Source organism: Sciurus carolinensis, chromosome 1 (assembly GCF_902686445.1).
Source record: "Sciurus carolinensis chromosome 1, mSciCar1.2, whole genome shotgun sequence".
In the NCBI taxonomy this organism is placed as follows: Eukaryota; Metazoa; Chordata; class Mammalia; order Rodentia; family Sciuridae; genus Sciurus; species Sciurus carolinensis.
Genome location: NC_062213.1, coordinates 201,601,062 through 201,621,225, shown reverse-complemented (window position 1 = coordinate 201,621,225; position 20,164 = coordinate 201,601,062). Strand labels below are relative to the sequence as shown.

The 20,164-nt window shown below is 53.4% G+C and overlaps 1 protein-coding gene across 4 annotated transcripts in view; it reads right to left on the bottom strand.

The window, feature by feature from the left end:
- Casz1 (castor zinc finger 1) overlaps nucleotides 1-20,164 on the bottom strand; it is a 139,907-nt gene that overhangs the window by 117,264 nt on the left and 2,479 nt on the right. Inside the window, exon 1 of one of the 4 annotated variants that reach the window (XM_047549813.1) lies at nucleotides 4,601-4,740. The exons of the other annotated variants lie outside the window; for them this stretch is intronic. The gene's annotated coding sequence lies outside the window, so the exon portion shown is untranslated. Of the gene's footprint in view, nucleotides 1-4,600; nucleotides 4,741-20,164 lie in introns of those variants that run through there. 4 annotated transcript variants of the gene reach the window in all.

The window sequence follows — 20,164 nt, the reverse complement described above, 5'->3', positions numbered from 1 at the left end:
GCAGAAGGATAAATGTCCTCACTTAGAAGCTTTTTGGTTTTTATTATGGATTTTTGATTCCCTGCTGCCTGCAGTTCTCTGTCACTTCCAATCTACCTTAAGTTCCCCTTGGATTTATATATTTATTTTTTGGGTTGGTTTCAGGTGCTTCTAGTTTATCAAACAATCAGCCCTGTGAGGTACGCTGGGTGTTTCCAGAAATTACATCACAAAAAATCATGCAATTAAAGTGTAAGGGAAAAAAAAACATAGCTGTTGCTTAATTTCGTATTTTAATTAGCGACTTATTGTAAACGTAGACTTTTAAAATGGAGGCGCCTAAGCAAAGCCAGTAAACAAGTTTTTCTAATGAATCCATTTCACCTCTTTTCTCCTCCTCCTCCTCCCCCTCCTCCCTGTCCTCTCCAGCCCAACTATCCCTCTCCAGACTTTTCCTATCCCCTTTTTTATCCCACTTTTTGATAATTTCCCAACACATATTAGAAATAGAAGAACCGGCCCCCAGCCCACAGCCTTGATGGAGCAGGTGCTGGCCGAGGACCCAGCAGGAAGTTGGCTGGCACCCCTTCCCCACCACCAAGCCCTCCTGTCTCCTGCAGTGCAGTCTCAGAGAGGGGACAGCAAAGCACAGAGCAGTGATGACTGCAGAGGCCACCTGGAACCTAGCAAGAACGGGTGAGGAGGCCTTGTGAGAGGGAGACTCTGCTGCAAAACCAAGAGCCCTCAGGTTGCCTGGAGGGAGGAAGAGAAGGAGCAGGGGAGAGAGGAAGCAGAGAGGGTCCACAGCCAGGAGAGATAGGAGAACGAGAAGTGTCTGTCCAGGTCACATGGCAGCTGGCAGAAAGGACACACCCACTGGTACCAGGCACCCCCAGAGGGGTAGATCCAGGCAGCCCCGGTTGGTCAGGTCCCTGCTCCTCCACTCCCAGAAAGTCCCCAGCATGGGGGAATGAGCTTATGGGCCTCTCACAGCCTGCCTCCTAGGAGAGAGGATTAAGGGTGTGGCAGAGCCCCGGACCTCTGGACAGTCCTGCTATCCCAGGGTGGGCAGACAAGTCTCTGGGAGACCCTGGATCCCTGAGGTAGTGGCACACTCCTATAATCCCAGCAACTTGGGAGGCTGAAGCAGGAGGCTCATCCATTCGAGGTCAACCAGGGCATTTTAGCAATACTCAGTCTCAAAATTAAAAAATAAAGGAGGCTAGGGATGTGGCTCCATTGGTAGAGTGCTGGGTTCCATCCTCAGTAAGGAAAAAAAAAAAAAGAAAAAAGAAAAGAAGGAAGAAAGAAAGAAAGGAAAGAGAAAAAGGAAGGAAGGAAGGAAAGAAAAAGAACAGAGGCAGGCTCCTGTCTGCTGGGGCTCACCCAGCCCTCCCATCGGTCCGGAGGCTCCCTCTGGATGTTGAGTATCAAGAATGCAAGGGAAGACTCTAGAACCCAGGCAGTGCTATGGAACTGCTCATCCCCTTCCAGACCCTCCTCAAACTGAATTCCCCTGGCCTCTGACAGTAAGCCGCATCTGGGACACATACCCCCAATTATAGCGGGTGGCCTCAGAACCACACTGGTGAGGGTGGGGGCCTAGAACACCGGATGGCAGAATCCTGGCCCCCTCTTGCTAAGATTCCCAAAGAAAGGAAGAAAGACCCAAAGAGAGGAAGGGGCTGGACACCCATGTCATCGTGCACCGGTGGGAACCCAGACCCAACCCCATGTCAGATCCTGCCGGGTTCAGCTTCAATGGGAAAGGAAAGCTCCCATCAAACACAGGCTGGGCAGGGATGCGGGCACCGAGATTAGGAATTTGGAAAACCATCTGAGGAACCCGGCCCTGGGAAGACAGCAACAGGATTTAATGCCTTATCCTGGCTGTCTGGTAAACACCCTGAACTGTGCCCACACTCCGATAGGCAGCCTCGGATCCTCAGGTGTGCCGGCGACGGGCAGGTAGAGACAGCCGTGGGCAGAGACAGGAAGGGAGGGAGTGTGGGCTGGGGGAGGGGTGGAGGCGGGGCCGGCCTGGGAGGAGAGGATGGGCGGCGGCCAAGCCAGACAGTCAATGAGACAGCTGACAGGTGCAGGGAAGGTGAGCGGGGTTCAGAGCACCCAGGGATGCTGTCACACCCCCAGGGAGCTGAGGGGACAGAGGGCAAAAGACCCCAGGGTTCTGGCCTCCCTTTCCTCCAACCGAAGGGGCAACTGGGGAAGCACTGGGCACCAGATGACAGGCTCCCCAAACCATACAGGACAAGGCAGCAGAGAGGGGTCCTGCTTCCAGGATGTGCTGTGGCCAGACAGGACAGCCGAGGAAAGAGGTGCCCAGGGGCCCATTCCTCAGGGCAGACCACCATGGCTCTAGCCCCAGCCCAGAAGTTGAGCTAAGAGCTGGCAGGTGCTGTGCCAGACCGGGCACTCCGGGTGCCACCTGCACCGCCAGGCCCAGCAGGGCACCCCGCTAATCCTCTTTTCCCATTTCCGTCTGCTCCTTGAGTAATTACAGTTGTGGGTTGAAATCCACTCGGAGTGGAGCCCCCCTGCCCAATGCCTCTCTAAATCCTTGGGCACACAGCAGTGTGTCTCCCTTCTCAGAACTGGAAACCATTCCCAAGGCTAAGTGACGGGCTCTCCTCCTTTAAACGTTCCCACCTCTCCCTCCTCTCAGCAACACTCCCGAGCCTGCCCTTGCCTCGGCCGCCTCCCCTTCTGCCCCTCAGCTACCAGCCCAAAACACCAGGACCTCCTGGGTGCTCAGCAGTGGAAAAGAGGAGGTGAGAGGCCTGTTTCCAGGCTTGGACTCCTGAACACCTGACCTCAAGATCCCAAGAAATCCCACCCCAGTCCCTTGTTCCAGAAGGATCCCAAAGAGGCCTGGTTGGAGAATTTTCCTGCCCTTCCATCAACCACATGGAGTGCTGGACCTGCTGCTTCAGACAGGCCTGACCCTCAGAGGTACCTCTGACCAGAGCAGAGTCAACACAGGCTCCCTCTGCTCCAGATGTGGCCCCTGGGCCCAGAGGAGCCTCGGGGAAGGTTGGGGACTGAAGCCCAGCTCCTCTGCTCCAGGACTGAGTTCCCTGCAACCCACCAGCAGGGTCTCACTGCCGCCAAGGGCATCCACAGTGTTTTCTGCAGCTGTGACAGCTTCCATACTGTGGCCTGGCTAGTATCAACAGTCTGAATCGTCTCCTTAAACACACACACACACACACACACACACACACACATACACAACACTCCCCACAAGGGAGACAGAACACACTAAGAACCCCCACAAGACCTAGGGTTGGGGCCAGGAACCAGCACCATGGGCTCCCGGTTCCCCCAGCCCAGGCAGGCAGCCAGCAAACCCTGGGCGATACACGCTACCGACTCCGCCAGACACTAGAACACTTGTTGGGCTCCCCACTCTTTGGAAGCGGGTCCCCCAATGCATCCCTTTGGGCCATTGCTGCCAATAATTTTTCAGAGATAAAGAAACCGGTTTGGATAAAACAAGATCCAACCTGAATTCTTTACCCAAACTCCAAAGGAACCTTGGCAATCACCCCTTTCCATCCCGACTGTATCACCATCTGGTTCCCCCAAAATTCAGACTGCTTGATTTTTTTTTTTTTAATTCTGACATCTGGCCTTATGGTTCATGGACACCATCAGACTGGGGACTGACCCCATTTGAAGGGACGCTGGCTTCTTGAGAAAGCCCTGCTCTACTTTCTCAGCATGCCTAGGCCAGAAGGAAGCGAGGAGAGGGCAGAAGCCAGGACCTGGGCTGGGTCTTTCCCCCAGGGTCCTTGTAGGCTCAGAGTCCTTCCTCCAGATTCTGATGGCTCTCCTCAATCTGCAGCACCTTTTGATGGATGGGTGTGTCCTGGACAAGTGGCCCACTTGCCCTTGGTGGGCACAAAGGACAGAGGTTGCTCAGTTCCCCTTGAGGGTTCACCAGGTTAATCGAGGTCCAATGTCAGGACAAGAAGGAGGCCAAAGGGCCACGAGTAAAGATGCAGCCCTGCGGCCTGAGGTCTCCTGTGTGTCTCCCCAGTGGCTCTGTGTGTGACCTTCCTGCCTACGCCCAGGCACTCAAGCCTGAGCCCTCACCCACAGCCCAGTCCCACCTAGCCAGGTCCCCGAGTGGCCTCAGTCTGTCTGTGGCACCCTCTCTACTTTTTGCCCTGAGCCAGTCTAGAACCTCTGCCAGGGTTCCCGCCTCCCAAGTCCCCATCAGTGGGGTCTGCTCAGTCCCTGTAGCTAATTTACACCCGTCAGGGTTTAAAATAGCAGAGGCATAAATGAAAAGTCCAATTTCTTCAAATTTGCATTGTAAAACCATCCTTCAACTTCCTTGAAATAAATTTTACTATTTTATTAGTGCAAACAAAATGGTAATAAAACACTAATACAGCGTCTTGTATCCAGGGGAAGAGCTAAAATTAACATAGAGCGAGCAGTGTTTGCTATTACATTCAATTACCTTTTTACTTGAGATTTACATTCTCATCCCCTTAATCTCCATAGTAGTGGCTTCAAAATCATTCCTCCCAGCCTCTGCCCTTCCGGAGCCCCCACAGCTGGAAGCCAGGCCTCCCACCCAGATGGCGCTCACCCTGGGCATGGAGCCTGCTCTTCTCTCCACAGCTGCCTCCTGTCATAGGGTACCACTTGGCTCCCCTGCTTGTAATTTCCTCACGTCCCGGCCTCTCGGTACGAGGCAAGTTCAAACCAAAGGGCTCTGACCCGAGGCACATGCAGACACGCAGTTATCAATAAGCAGGTGCACAGGGCACAGGCCGGGCCTTCCTGCAGAGGTCTGCCTGGTACTAGGTAGGGGCGGGAGCGCCGGGGAGTCCTGGGGAACTGGCATCTCTGGTTTGACAGGTTGTGGGAGAGGGTTTGCTGCATGGCACAGCTGGGGACTCTGGAGGGTGGCAGGAAGCTCCAGGCGTCCTGAAGTGGGACGAGACAAGGAACCTCTGGGTCCAGCCCTCCAGCTCTGGGTCTTGGGATATGGCTGCTTGTCAGTGGCAGAGGTGGGGCTAGAAACCTCTTGCCTATCTCTCTGTCCAGGGCTCTTTCCTCAATAGAAATAGTCCTTAAAAGCAGAAGACTAGTCACCCTAAGCCACCGTCACAAAATCTGATCCCCTAGGAGGGTTCGTTTGCCTGCTCAAAGAGTGGAAAAGCCTGAAGCAGGAGGATCACAAGTTTGAGAACAGCCTCAGCAACTTAGTGAGACCCCATCTCAAAATAAAATAACTGGGGACATGGCTCGGTGATCGAGCACCCCTGGGTTCAATACCCAGTCTCAAAAAGAAAAAGAATAGAAGGAAGCATAACTTTGTGCCCAGAACCGGCTGGTCTTACTGGAGCCATGGGGGAGATGACCAAGTTCCCCAGCAGCCCTAAGGCTTGGTCCTGCTTCCAAATGTGTCACGGGCTAACTGCGGGACGTTGGCTCAGCAGCCTCCCCTCTCCTGGCCTCAGTTTCTTTGTACACCAGGGTCTGTAAGACCTTTGCTGTCCTCTCGGAGGGAAGGTCACAGTGACTCAAGGATCGTGAAGACACATTAGGAAGCTGGGTTGGGAACCACTCCTGAGCCAGGGGGTTGGGATCCTTATTGGGGCCACAATATGGGCATCTGAGTCCTGGGGGTGGGGGAACACCACAGTCCTCAGGGCCTTCACCTTCACCTTTCTCATCCCGGTCCAAACTCTACCAAGGACCCACAGAATCATCTTGAGTTAATTTGGAAGGAAGAATCGCCCATCAGCTAGGCCCAAGCCACCTCATAGGAACACTCAGCATATTTGGGGCAGGGGACAAGGTGACAAGTGAAATGAATAGGTGTAAGGCCTCCCCATGCCCAAATTTTACCCATCTAGGAGAAAAGCCAGACTCAAGCGACTCACACAACCCCTCCCACAAGCTCAGGTACCACCACCCACACCCCCCCACTCCCAACTCCGCCAAGGTCCTTCATCCTGAATCTCAGTCTGAAGATGGGTGCCAGCGGACACCAGGAGGGAAGTGCTAGTCCAGTGGGATGCAAACCCCTCCTCACCCTGAGCCACGTGGAATTCTGAATCTCACAGGCAAAGAGTGGCATCTGGGACTCCAAGAGGTAAGGATCCTCTTTAAACCCAACCAGAAGGAAGGGCAAAGGCTCTTGGCAATTGGGCATTATTGGTCTGAACACCAGACACCAACCATGCCTCCTGGCTCCCACCCTGGCCACTGGCTCCAGCCCTTTCTGCTTAGGTCCCTGTTCACCACCTCGCACCAGATGAGCCCCCGACAAAGAGCTTTCCAGTTGCTCCAGTGAAAGCAAAACCCACTGGCAAAGAAGGCAGAGGGGACCCCACGCAGGGAGCGCCAGGAGCTTCACTGGGTTCCAATTGGCCTTCTGCATGTTTTCCTCCTTATTTTTCTCCCCACCCATCAAACAAAAGAAAGTTTGTTGTTGAGGTTCAAACCTCTCTTGGGCCTTGTCCGAGTTCTCCCTTGTTTTTCTTTTCCTTTCTGTCTCCCCCCTACCCCGCCTTCCCTGCCTCCCCACCTTGAATAAATAAAGCGCCCAAAGCTGGCACCGGCTGGTGAGGAAAGTACAAACTATCTCATAATTTTATAATTTTTTTTTCACACACTGGCCTAGGGTTTTGGGCAAAGGACAAAAGCTATTGTTGAAGAGCACAACACCAAGTTCTGAGTCACCGATCCGCCTCGGCTGCTCGGGATCTCATAGGTCTTGCGGCTGGCAGAGCCGGTGAGCTCAGCGCCCTGCGGGGGCCGTGGGTGCAGCGCCCTCTCCCGCCCGCCCCGCCCCCACCCTGCCAGCCTCCCCGCCGGGCTGCCTCGTTGGCTTTGTTGGTTTTTAATCATAGGGGGGAATTTAAATAAAATGTTGTGAAATAAAAAACAAATCACCCTGGTCCCACCGCCCTCACGCTCTAATTCCCATCTTGGAGGAGCGCCTCTCAGGCTCTGCCCGTGAGCATCCAGCCGCGCTCGGCTCTCGGGGAGCGTTTTCAACCGTGTGATAAACATTTTTCCATGTTTCGAAATCATCTTCGGGATGATTATTTGTATAGGTGACAGTATTTATTCCAGCGTGTTATTCCTGGGCTGACGCTAGGAAGAGAGAGGAGGAGTCTGTCCTTGAATGGGATCATTTAGCCACCAGACCCCGGCCAAGGCCGGCCTCTGCCTGGGCCCTGGGGAGCACCTTGGCAGAGGGGCCTCGCCTGGGCACATGCACCTGGAGGAGGGCAGGGGCGCCACCCCAACCTTGCCCAGGCCCAGCCGGCTGGAGTCCCCTGCCCTCCACCCAGAGGGACTGGGCTCCAGCAAAGGCCCTCGGCCTCCTGCTGACCTTCACTCCCCAGCAACAGCGCTTCCTCTTTGTAAAGCACCGGCAGCAAAAGGCCCCTGACATCGCCGCTCTCCGTTTTTATATCTGAATATCTCAAAGCACTTAGCAAAGACTTTCATTTTCTCATTACCCCAAGGAGAGGAGGTCATTCGGGGAAATGGTACAAATATTCCCATTTGTCAAAAGCAAGAAGGAAGAGAGTCGAAAGGAGAATTCTAGCACTTAACTGAGCAAAACGAGCCCCGCTGAGCACACAGGGGTCCTGCCTGCCTGTCCAGTCACCCAGTTTGCTCTTCCAACGTGCCTGCAGGAAGCTTCAGGAGCCTCGGGACCCCTAAGATGGCTTGGAGCCCAACCCGGGTTCCCATTGTGCTGAGAATCTCACTGCGGGTCACTGCGGGTCGGTCCAGCTCAGGAGACCCTCCCACCTCGCCAGGGTCTCAACCAAACCACACTCTCCTGCGATCACAAAATATGTGAAATACGTGTTATAGAAATGTACCCACTGTCACCAAAGCGGGGACAAAACTAGAAGGAAATACACCACATACTGAACAAAGTTGCATCTCAAGAGTGAGGTTATGGGTGAATATTTTTCCTTTTATCAGCTTTCAAAAACCGCTTAGAATATGATTCCACGATTCCTGGTGCGTGGGCCAAGCACGCGGCTCAGAGTCAGATCACTGTTCACCACCCAGCCTTCTGAAGGGAGCCGGGAGAGCCCAGGCAAGGCACTGCCCCTCTGAACCCTGCTTCCTGCCAGGTGTGACGGAAGTGGAACCACTACCTGCCTGTGTCCCTCCCTCCCAGTCACAGCCCAGGACTCAACACAGCCGGCACTCGAGACCTATTTCCTTCTTTTAATACAATGACAACGTACAAGCAACTCAGCTTGCTTGTTGCCCCTTGGGGACAAAAGCAAGACCCTTCACCTGCATCCTCTTGACTCGAGTCACCTCTCCTCCCCCCAGCAAGGCCCAGAGCACAGACCCCAGACGGAAGGCTCAGCTCTCCGGTGACTCACCTGGAGGGTGAGGAGGGGGCTCTGAGGTGAGAGAAGCAGCCCCTTCTCTGCCATCACAGGTCCAGGCCAGCCACTCCGGACAGCGCTCAGACCTCTCGCAAGCACCGGGTGGACACACCAGGCTGGCGATTCCTGGGTTTGCGCCTTCCTGGCAGCCGCCCTCCAGGAACAGGTGCCAGGCTGCAAAGGCCACCTGCTGATGGGGGAGGGCAAGGGCCACGCTCCCATCGGCGGAGGAGAGGCCAAGGAGAACCAAGATGGCGACATCGTCTGGGAGTGGATCTCACCCTGGCCCAGGTAGTTGGGGTCAGCCCAGGGGCTGTCACCCGGGCGTCCAAGAGCCCAGGCATGGGTATCACAAGCCTTTTCCCTGCTTCCTGCAGAGATCTGGCCTTGATGGGCGGGCTGCCTTGTTGGTTTGGCAAGCGTGTTTTGGCAGACGGTTGGTGGCCACAGCCTATGGACTGGGACTCTAGCCTGGCTTTGGGGGTCCTGGAGCCCAAGCGCAGGGACAGGCCTGAGCCTTCCACCTTGCTGCCTTCCCGGTAACAGATGGGGAGGGTGGAATAGAAGCAGCCATAGTAACAATAGTTACCCCCTGTTACCACGTGCCAGCGCTGGTGCCAAGGGCCTTGCCAGCTTTATCTCACTGATTCCTCACCACAAACCTACACAACAGGCCTGATTATTTGTCCTTGTTTATAAATCAGGAAACTGAGGCTCAGAAAAGTCCATGCTACATCCAAAGTCATACTCCTGATAACCGAAGGGTTGGGGATTTGAACCCATGGACTTAACCACTATTCTCCCAGCCAGGCTCCTAAATAAGCAGATGCCACTAGGCCTTTAAAGAAAGGACTCCTAAGAAGGCATTCCCAGCCACGGCAGATACATGCACCCCCAAGGAGTAGGTTGCAATTCCGCCAAGATGCGAGCTTCTTGCCTCTTGTCCCCCAGGAACAGGACAGACCCCACCCTGCAGGATGGCAGGATGATCAGGCTGCAGAGATGCCACTGTATAAACACAGGGTTTGGCTGGGAGATGGCAAGGCGGCAGTGTTTCCCTCCCCAGGGTCCTAGGAATATCTACAAGGGGAGGCCTAGATATGTGGGGTCCTTGGTGAGAGTCTGATATGAGTTATCTGTCAACTGATCTATGGGTGTGGATGTGGAGAGAGGGGAATTACGAGGGGAGGGGCAGGGCCCCTCAAATCTGCCAGCCTTCTTTGCAAGCCAGAGATGATGCCAGCTCGGAATGGTACACCTTTTCTTTTATAAATAAAATAGGTCTCCAACAAGCTGGACGTGGTGGCACATCTCCTGTGACTCAGGAGACTGAGGCAGGAGGATTGCAAGTTTGAGACCAGCTTCAGCAACTTAGTGAGACCTTGTCTATAAAAAGAGGAGGAGGAGGAGGAGCAGGAGGAGGAGGAGAGGAAAAGGAAAGAAAGAAAAAAAAAGGCTGGGGACATGGCTCGGAGGTAGAGCAACTCTGTGTCCAATCCCCAGCACCAAAAAAAAATGTCTCTAGTGGAGGCTGGACACAGGGAGGGCACTAGACAAGGCCCCCACAAGGCTACCAGCTCCCCAAGCAGTCAGGCAGGAGGTCCTGGACCCAGCAGCAGGTCCCATGAAAGCCCATGGAGCCCAGCAGGGTGGGGGACCTGGGTCACCGGGGCAGACAGTCTCCAATCGTGCTGAGCACAGCACATCACTCCATTCAGGAGCCCAGAGTGAAATGTACAGCTGGGTCTGGAGTTGATTCAGCCCTTAACTCGTTCGGGATCGCTGGCGGAGCCACCGAGGCGGCAAGAGGCTGGGAGGTGGCAACCTGGGGGAGGGGGCTCAGCCATCCCTGGGAGGGGGACGGGTCGGGACATCACCCCAGCTGCTGATGTTGCGGCACAGGAAAAGAAATCATAATTCTTTCCTAAAACCAAACAGCGCTGGGAGCTTGGGGAGGGCCGAGCCAGCCTGGCTTTGGCCGGGAGTGGAGGCCGGGGAGCTTGTTTCTACCCACTGCCAAATTCTCATTTACTGTCAGCTCCAATCCATTCGGAACTCACTGACTCAATTACCTTTTCACGGGGGAAGGAGCCTGCACAATGCAGGGGAGCTCCGCATTAGCACACAGGGCACTGGGCAATGTCCGGGAAAACACACGCACGGCCTCCCGGGCCAGGACCCCCACCCCCACCGAAGCAGCCTGGCCAGCCCCACCAGGGCCACATCTGTGCTCCCCTGTTTTAATACTTTGGATTTTTTTCTTAATGTGGCTTGGCCAGTGGAGCAGTGTGTATGTGTGTGTGTGTGTGTGTGTGTGTGTGTCCATGCACTTGCAGCAGCATATACGTATATTGGGAATGACGGCAGATCTAACTCTCCAGAAGCAGTGCTTGAGTTCATCCTAGGGCGGTTCCAAGTTCCTCCTTCTGCTCTGAAAAGGAGAGATGGGAGATGGAACCCAAAACAAGTTCCCAGGAAGCAGGGGTATGGGGGGCTCATGTAAACTCATCCTGGAAATGGTTGATAATGAAAAAAATCAGCACTAGGCCGGGGGGAGTGTCCCTAAGACCTGGACAGTCACAGAAGCTCTTCAGTAATCATTATGAAAATAATAACAACTGCAATGACTGGTCCTGGTGGCCGTCTAAGCCTACTAAGTGCTTATGGTGTGAGTTCAGTTAGCAATCACAAGGGCCCAAGAGGGTAGGTTCTGTGTCCAATTCCACAGGCTAAGACAAGAGCCTTGCCCGAGCTCACAAAGACCCTAAGCGGGAGAAGTGGCTAAAGCCCCACCTAACTCCACACTGGCTGGGTCACTCTGTCCCAAGAGAGGAAACGTGACCAGGGACTGAGAGAGAAGGGGGTCCCACACTGCGAAGGCCTTGGCTCCAGGTGCGGCGCCCTCACAGACAGGTAGGAATGTCCCCAGGCCCACCCCTCGCTCCATCTCCATCACTATCCCTGGGGGGCTCACCCACCTAGCTGACTCCACAAGAACTCTGTGTAATGCTGGCAATGTGCCGTTCCTGTGTGCCCAATTGAGTGGCACCAGGAACCACACGCAGCCGGGGAGAGAAGCTGGGCTAATTTGTACTTCGAGTTAAGTTGCCACATGGATTACTGGCTACTGCATGGGCCAGTACAGACCCCAGACCCTCCAGTTATTCCCTCCTGGCCCAAGAAGGATTTTGGAAATACAGTGAAAGAGTTGGAGGACAAGGACTCAGCCCCCCAGCAAGGTCCCTGCCCCCCAGCACGCTGGCCTGCCTCCTCTTCCTCCCTTCCTTCCTTCCCACCTTCCTTCCTTCCTTTCTTCCCTCCTTCCCTCTCTCCTTTCTTTCTGAGCAAAAAGCATCAATTTAATTAGATAAATCCTCCAAACACGTGGCCGGGAGTTCGTCATGGAAATTAACCTGCCCAGATCTCAGATAGTGAAACAAGAACCGGGGTGTTTTGGCACAGCACAGTGAAATGGGAGAGGCCCGAGGAGCTTCATGCACCTCATCTCCCATAAGTGCCCCGGCCCCTCCAGTGCCCCCCGCCTCTCAGCTCCATGCCCTTGCCTCCTTAGGTCACTACCTCTTCCGCCAGCCTTCCCTGCCCTGCACCCAGGCCCAGGTGCCCCCAGGGCAGGCTCACTCAAGTGCAGGTGGGAAATCTTGGCTCCAACCACATCAGGGACTAAGGGGACACTGGTCATGTTCAGCCTGGCTCTGCCCTCTGGCTGAGCGCTGAGCCTCAAAGTTAGCACAGACCACCCGGGACCCAACAGAGGCTGAGCGGAAGATGTCCAGGTCTCTGTCATATCCTCACCGTGGCCCTACTGGGTGCAGTTCACTGAGCTGAGTGCATACTGTGAAGTGATGTTCAAGGTTAAAACCAGCAGACATGACTGTTCCTTTGCTGAACCTCACAGCCACTCCACAAGGTACAAATTCCATTTTACAGACGTGGAAACAAAGGATTAGAGAATTAATCTGCCTGAGTGGGAGAAACACGACTCACATCGGCTCAGCCTGGCTCCAAATCCCATGCTCTCAGCCTCTGCCAGGCAGACTCCTCCACCAAGAGCCCTCATGTGCAGGACCTGGGAGTTAGGTGCGCACACAGGCGGAGTCCATAGGCACCCTCAGCCAGCTCCCAGGGTCTGTCCCCCACCTCCCCGACCCCCAGCCTCCTGTCCCAAACAGCTTCCATGATGGATCCTCTCACCCCGCTGAGCTCCAGGAACGTCCACTCTGGCCACAATGAGAAAGAAAAGCAAATGGCCACGACCCCAGTTTGGGACTGATAGAGTTGTCCTCATTCCCTCTTGATGCATTATCCCAAATACCAGGAGGCCCCCAAGGTGGCCAGAGAAGTAAAGCACAAAATTCAGCCCCACACCTAATAGGAACCCTGGTCCCCAGATAGGATAGACAGCAAGCTCTTCCCACTTTACAGATAAGGGAAACTGAGGCACAGGCTAGTTAAGTAACCAATGCAAGACCATAAGAGTTTGATCCCCAGTCCAATGACTCTAGAATGTAATATGCAGCAATTCAATGAAGCCTGTTTTCCCAGAGGCTAAAGCAGCTAAGTACACCCTGTAGGCTAAAACAATTAAGTGCCCCCATATCCTGGATGGGATCCTCCAATCTGCATAAAAGGCAACCCCCATTCAGCCCCACACTCCCGATGATAAGAGACCCAACCCATAACCTGATATGAAAATGTAAGGGCAGCACAAGGCGCCGTGTCCAGCCCAAGGCTTTCCGTGGAATTCACAGGGGTCCCCTTAGAGAGTGGTACCATATTACATAAAACCAGCCCGTCTGACACTGGGACACCCTGCACTTGACAACAGGACCATGATAAATTCTTCATTACGTTTAATTACTTTCAAAGGACTTTCACGGCTCTGAGCCCAGCTGACAGCCAGGACGGCCCTATGAGGGCGGAAGGGTCAGAGACCATTCGACAAGAGAAGAAACTGAGACCCAGAGAGATCAAATGACTTGCCCAGGGTCACACAGTGATTTGCCAGAGCTAGAAACTGAACGGGGTGCCCCAAAGCCTCGTCTAGCCTGCCACGGTTCACAAGACCCTGAGTGGGCACCGACGTGGAGCCGGCAGGGGAGTGGGCAGCTAACCCTCAGCGGAGCCCTGGACCACCCCTGGCTTACAGCATCCACCAGTCCCTGCCAGAGATGCAGGCACTTGACCCACAGTCTCCCCAAGGATCAGATTTCCCTGAAATTCCCAAAGGAGCCCCAGGACGAGTGGGCCCGGAAATGGCCCTCAGCGAGCTGCACAGCTGAGCTCCCCGGGGCGAGGGGGCAGGCGGAGCTGGAGACGCTGGCACAGCCCCCGTGGGTACTCTGCCAGCAATTAGTGCCGGGGAAGGGTGCCAGCCCGGCAGAGCGCATTCCCCCACCCCTTCTCATTGACACACGCGCGCGCACACATACACACACACACACACACACACACACACACACCACACACCGAGGCTCACCCACCCAGAGACCAGCAGCGGAGGCAGCGCAGCTTCCTTTCGGTAAATCTCGTCAGCAAGGCACACGCAGGGCATGCAATTTGGCCATTACTGCTCTTACACGAGAGCAAAGCAGAATCCACCGCCATTAACCCGTCCTGCTCCCTCCAGGCTTCACACCAGCTCCGTCACCAGCCCTCACCTCCGACTCCCACACGCCCTCTGCAAGCTCCCCAGAAGTTGCTTCCCCAAAGAAATACAGAGTTGAAAAAAAAAGATTGTTTTCAACTCTGGTAAGTCAAACCCAAATTGTGCTGTTCTTTCTGCCCAGTTCCCTCTCTCCCTATGGTTGGAACGTGACCTTGGCTAAGGCCCTTCCTCAAACATCCGAGGACCCCCAGAGAAGGGAAGTCAGAGGAGGGATGGCTGCCTTTGACCTGGCCTGGGGCATCCGCCTGGGCAGGTGTGGTTCTGCAGAGGGCAACTTGCCTCCTGTACAGGGTCCCCTAGGTGACAGTCAATGGCACTCTCCTCTCCCAGGACCGAGGCAGGCCCTGGGAGTGGTGGTGTGGACCAGTTTTGCCTCCTCTTTCCTGCTGCCCCATTCCCGAGAACTGGAAAGAAGCCCACCAGAGCAAGGGACCCTGGAGGGTCCTTAGGCTGGGCTTATAAGATCTGTGAAACCCCTCGAAGTACAAGCAGTATTTATGCTTATGAGATTTTTTTTTATTAAGAGGATTCTCAAAGGGGGCACATGAACTCAGAAAAGGGGACGTGCACAGCTCAGAGAGCCCTCAAGCGCCCAGCAGTGCCTCTGCCCAGGTAGCCAAGGATGGAACGGGCAGAGACCCCAGGGCTGAACTTCCCTCGTCCCAGCTGCAAGTGTCCCTGGACAGCTGTCTTGCCCCTCAGGAGCTGCCCCGGCCTCACCCTTGCTCTGCCTGAGAGCTGGTCACGGGAGGGCCAGCCGGGGATCTGGGCCCTGCGCCTGGGCAGGGCTGCCTGCCGAGCCGGCAGAGCAATCGCACAGCGGAGCCCACCAGCCGGGAGGAGAGGGGAAGTCGGCTCGGCTCGCTGCCTTGGAGAACCCAGCAGCTCCTCTAAGCCACCTAGTGTCCAGAGCTGAGCTCTAGCCGTTGCTCTGGCCCTCTGGCTTTCCAGAGCGGCCACTGCTGGGGGGTGGGGTGCGGATCCCAGGGGGATAGTGAGAGTGGGGCCGGGGCAGGACAAGCCTCCTCCATCCCCACCTGGGCCTTCTTCAAGAGCAAGGCCCGGAGGTTGGGGACACTATGCCCGGGAGGAAGCAAAGGCACTGTAGTGCCCGCCCACACCCCACACACAGGCAGGGCTGGTCCCTGCACCCCTCCTCCTGACCCTCAGCAAATCGCCCTATCTGGAGATCCCTGTGTGTGGCAGCTCAGACAACCCATCCCACCGGGGGCATCTCGGGGTCCCCCCACCCCAGCCTCCAAGCCTCCTGCAGGGCCTCCAAACCCTGGGCCTCCACACCCCTAGGGCCTGTGGGCCCCACCTCCCAGCCCTCCTCTCTCTCCCTGTTCTCTGTGTCCTCAACACTCCTCTCACCTTGAGAAGTGTTAGGATTACCCAGCATTTACACTCAATGCTCTTCTTTATTCCTTAAGACTTATTAAGAATGATAATGAGTTCCGAAGGAGCTGTGCTGTCCCTGCCTCTCTCTCTTCTCTATCCTTCTCTCTCTCTCTCCTTACCGCCCCCCACCCGGCTCTCTTTCTCTACGTGTCTGTTCCACCAAAGACACACAGGACAAATCCAGACCAAAAGGGAGAAAAAATTTCCAACAACATGGAACAAGGGCACTTGAGGATTTATATTCAGCAAATCCATCTGTCTTCTGCCCTCTTCCTACTTGTCCTCAGTTTTCGTGGTTAAACAAACACACAAAAAAAGCCAGGAACACCCCCTTCCCTCATCACAGTGCAGGACACCCCTCACTCCGTGGGACTTGGGACGGGGAGCAGCAGAAGGGCCCAGCTTGCCTGCCAAAGCCTGTCCACGAGCAGCTTCTCAGCGGCTGATTAATTTTTGCAGAATTTACGACAAGCTCCATCCTCCCCCCACCCCAAGCTGCGGTCTCAGGACCACAGCAACTTAACTTGGTGAACTTGAGGGGGGACAAGATGGGGCGTCACCCTCCCTGGCGGCCCCTTGCCGCTGGAACCACAGCAGCCGGGTGACAGATGGAAGACACGCAGATGCCACTGCCCAGACAGGAGACAGACCCCCTCCCAGAAGAGCGTGGCACCAGAGGGGAGATCACAGGGCAGCCTGAGCCACACTGCACTTGGGACTGTTCGGGGCTTTTAGATTTGAAAATAAGGAGGCCAGAGGCAGTGGAGGAGAGGCAGCCTCCCTGGCAAGGACGCGGAGGCTTTGCGCCCAACAAACCACACCACGCATCCCAGGCAGAGGGACCGGCCTTATCGGTCTGCCGGGCTGCCCTTCAGAGAAAGGGAAGAACAGATCCTAATGAAATTACGGTTTTTAAAATGTCTATAAATTAAATCTATCTCCCTCTCTCTGTGACTCTCCCCCCAGCTCCCTCCTCTGCCCGGCTTGCTGGTTCTCCTCTCCTCGCTTCCTCTGCTCATGTCTGTTTTCTGATATAGACATCAAGAGGTTACGGGCTCAATTACAACCCTGCTGGAGTCTCAGCATCAGCCTCGCTGGCCTTCTCTGCTCCTCTTCAGAAACCAGAGACCAGATAAATCTCTCTTCTTTATATTTTTACTGTCGATGGCAAAAGCCTCAAGATTCATTCTGCCAACTCACAGTCTTTTTTTCACGTAGTTCAGGTGGGAGGAAAATATTCTTTTGAATCGTGTCTGAGGACAGCATAAGGCTTCTTTTCTATCTGGTTCCCTTTTCGAAGGACACACACAAAACCTGGGCTACCCGTGAAATGCTTAAAAAGGAGGGAGGATAGCATGAGTGTGCCTGGTGTGTGTCTGGAGGAGGGCAGAAGGCGGTTGAGCCTGCTAGCGGGAAAATCTAGCAAATTCCTAAAGTTAAAGGGTGACATCATCAGGCTTCTTGCTAGCAAAGATCCATCTGAAAGGACAGGACATAAGAAGTGGTTTCTTCAAACAGGAAAAAAGAACACATCCCTTTTACTTTCTCCAGCACTGTCACTACCAAGTATAGAGGGCGACACGGCTGCCTGTCTAATCTGACATCCCCAGAGGGCCCTGCCACCAGAAAAAGGAAAAAGTTAAAAATCCAAGCAGAGTCCATCATCACAGCTGTTGATTCTTGAGAAGTAGAGAACACTTCAAGTTGGAGGTTGAAAGAAAACAAAAGCAAAATCCCACCAGAATTCTGGAAATATTAGCCACAGGGAATCCCAAAAGCCACATCTCCAGGGAAAAGCACTTAAGACAAAGGCCGGAGAAAGCCGAAGAAGGTGAGTGGAAAAGGAAAACTTTGTCTTTCCAGTGAACGAGACTGGGAAAAAAAAAAGAAGGGAGCCCGGCAACATATGACTACCAACTCGTTGATTCTGTCCTGGGAACAATTTAATTAAATTCTGCTAAATACGGGAGAAAGGTTCATTTTGGAGTGCTTCCCCCAAACTCAGAAGGAAATTCCGCCAGGTTCCTCCCCGCCATGCCACCACCTCCCTGCCTCCACTCTGCGTGACCTGCAGTGGACTGCCAGCCCAGGCAGGACGCACTGCTCAGGGCTGCCAGATGACAGGTCTGAGCTCTGAAAGATGACACTTAGCTCTTACAAGAAATGGGGGGAAATAAGCTTGTTGACTTCTTGCTTAAAGTATTTTCTTGTTCTAACTCATGTTCTTCTGTGACTGGGCTAAAAAAGAGAGAGGGAGAGAGAGAGAACGAGAGAGAAAGAGACAGAGAGAGAGAGAGAGAGAGAAAAAGAGGGAGAGAGAGGGAGAGAAGAGAAGAGATATGACTTTCCTTGAATGATCTGTTTAACCTAAGCCAGAGGAAAAAAAAGAAAGTCATTAATTACTTATGTGAGCTATTGCTTCAGAAAGACAATAAACCTGCCCGGTCGCCATGGATATGACATATTTGCTCTGAAAACAACACAATAATTAGCAAAGGGGAAAGATACAAGGAGAATATGCAAACTCCTGAGTTTAAAGCCACAGTGCTCTTTTTACTCCTAAGCCCCTGCTCTGTTTGCAATCCAAATCAAACAAAAATTTAAAATATAGCAAAGAGGGAAATAATAGGAATGACTCCTCTCTCCTCTGAGCTGAAAGGCAACCATCATTCCACCCCCTCCAAAAGAAGATAAAAGAGAAGCAGGATGGAAAAGGTGTGTGTGGGGGGGGAGTCAAGTGTTGCCTATATTTTATTTCCTATAACAGGGGTGGAGTCTTGGGTTTTATTTTTTAAGTGTACTCTTATTTAGTATTGGACCTTCTGATCAGATAGAAATTTATTTGTGAAAGCCAAATGCCCTGTTTGGCTCACCCCTCCCCAACATAATGGAAATGTGAAATGGGGGGGGTCTAGTTGAAGCAGCAAAGCTGTCTACTCAGAGAACACCAGCTCTGTACAGGGACAGCCACTCCCCCTACCTCCAAGAAAATGGAACCTGGGCCTTACTTTAATATTAAAAATGCATTAAATGGTTTTACCTACAACTTAGTCCCGGAGGATCATTAGGAAATGCAATCGCTTTGTATCATATCTGTCAGCGTGATAAATATCTGAGCCAGAGTAGGTTCGCAATTTTTCAGCGTCAAAAACCAAGATAATTTTTTTCTGCTTTAGTTTCTTCATTCACTGTAATCCCCCCCCCCAAAAAAAAAACAATCCACCAAAGTCACAAGTCTACAGAAAAATACCTGAGCAGAGAAGAAGACAGAAGAAGGAAAAGTTTATGTACTCGGACACACCAGACAGAGGTTACTGGCATTCTCTTAAAAAGCAAGTAAAATAGGACTTTAAAATATTTGTGTATTTTAAAAAAAAATTAAAGCACTCCATTAACTTTGAGTAAAAACTCCTTTCCCCTTCTTCCCAGAGGCTAATTTTCCAAAAACAGATGGTCAGGATCTAAAAGAGAAGCAAGTATACCTCAACCCCCACAGGCAGAGAAATCTAACTTTGAACTTCTTTTTAAATTAAAGTGGGGGGGGAGATAAACTATTAATAAGTCTGAAAAATGAACTGAGTTTTGTTTTTCTTATTCAAAAAAATCCTTTAAACACAAGGGGAGTAGATATAAAGGGGAGAGGTTCATATTTAACTGACTTTCCTATTTTTTTAAACAATAGTTGTTTTTTTTTTAAAGATTGGACTCTTTGATCTTGAAAGAATTTTGCTCTTCTATGATGGGGGGAAAGGGGTGGTGGTGAAATGATCTGTTTTAAATGATGATGCAACTTAGGGATCAAAGCCTTCGCTTTCTGCTAGCCATAATAAGCTGTACTTGCCACAAAGCGTGAGTCTCCCGGGCTCCTCTCCTTCGTCAGAAGGAAATAAAATGCGCCAAGACTCGGAGCAAGACTCGAAGTCTCAGCAAGGTGCAAAGTCTAAAAACAAAACAAAACAAAAAAGGGCAGGGGGGAAAAAGAGGGAGGCACTGCCCCTTTAAACGTTTTAGTGCATATGGAGTTTGATTTCTGAAAGAGATCAGTTTAACATCTCCATAGAAACCAGCAACAGATTATCATCAACAGAATAAATAACTAGTCTAATAAATTAAACAGGAGGCATAAGATCGCTGGAAACCTGATTACTGAAGTTCAACAATATTCCCCATAAACTCTCGCTAACCGCCTCTAAGGTGGCTAACAAGATGGGGGGTGGGAGTATCTCTCCAATTCGCTAGGTTCCAGGGAGAGAGACCGTAGCCTCGGCCGTCAGGGAGAAGTTCCCCTCTCTGTCTTGGAGAGGGTCTGAGAGCTCCAGAAAGGAGCAAACCGTAAAAGCCAAAGTTTGGCAACTGGGAAAGCAGCTGGGGACCGGGGGAGTTGGTGCGGGTCGCGGGAGATGGCGCGGGTCGCAACGACCGCCCCGGACGCACCGCCTCGCAGCCGCCAGGGCGCAAACCCAGCGCTTTGCGCTTGGGCGCTGAACGGCCCAGCGCCCCCTCCGGGCACGTGGAGCGCAGCCCGGGCGCAGCCCCCGGGGACCAAGTACCCCCCCACCAAGCCCGGCGCAGCTGCTCCTGCTCAGCCGGGACAGCTCCCTTTAGGACGGCGGTGTGTGTGTGTGTGTGTGTGTGTGTGTGTGTGTCCGCGCGCGCGCGCGCGCCCATGTGTCGTGGGGGGGGT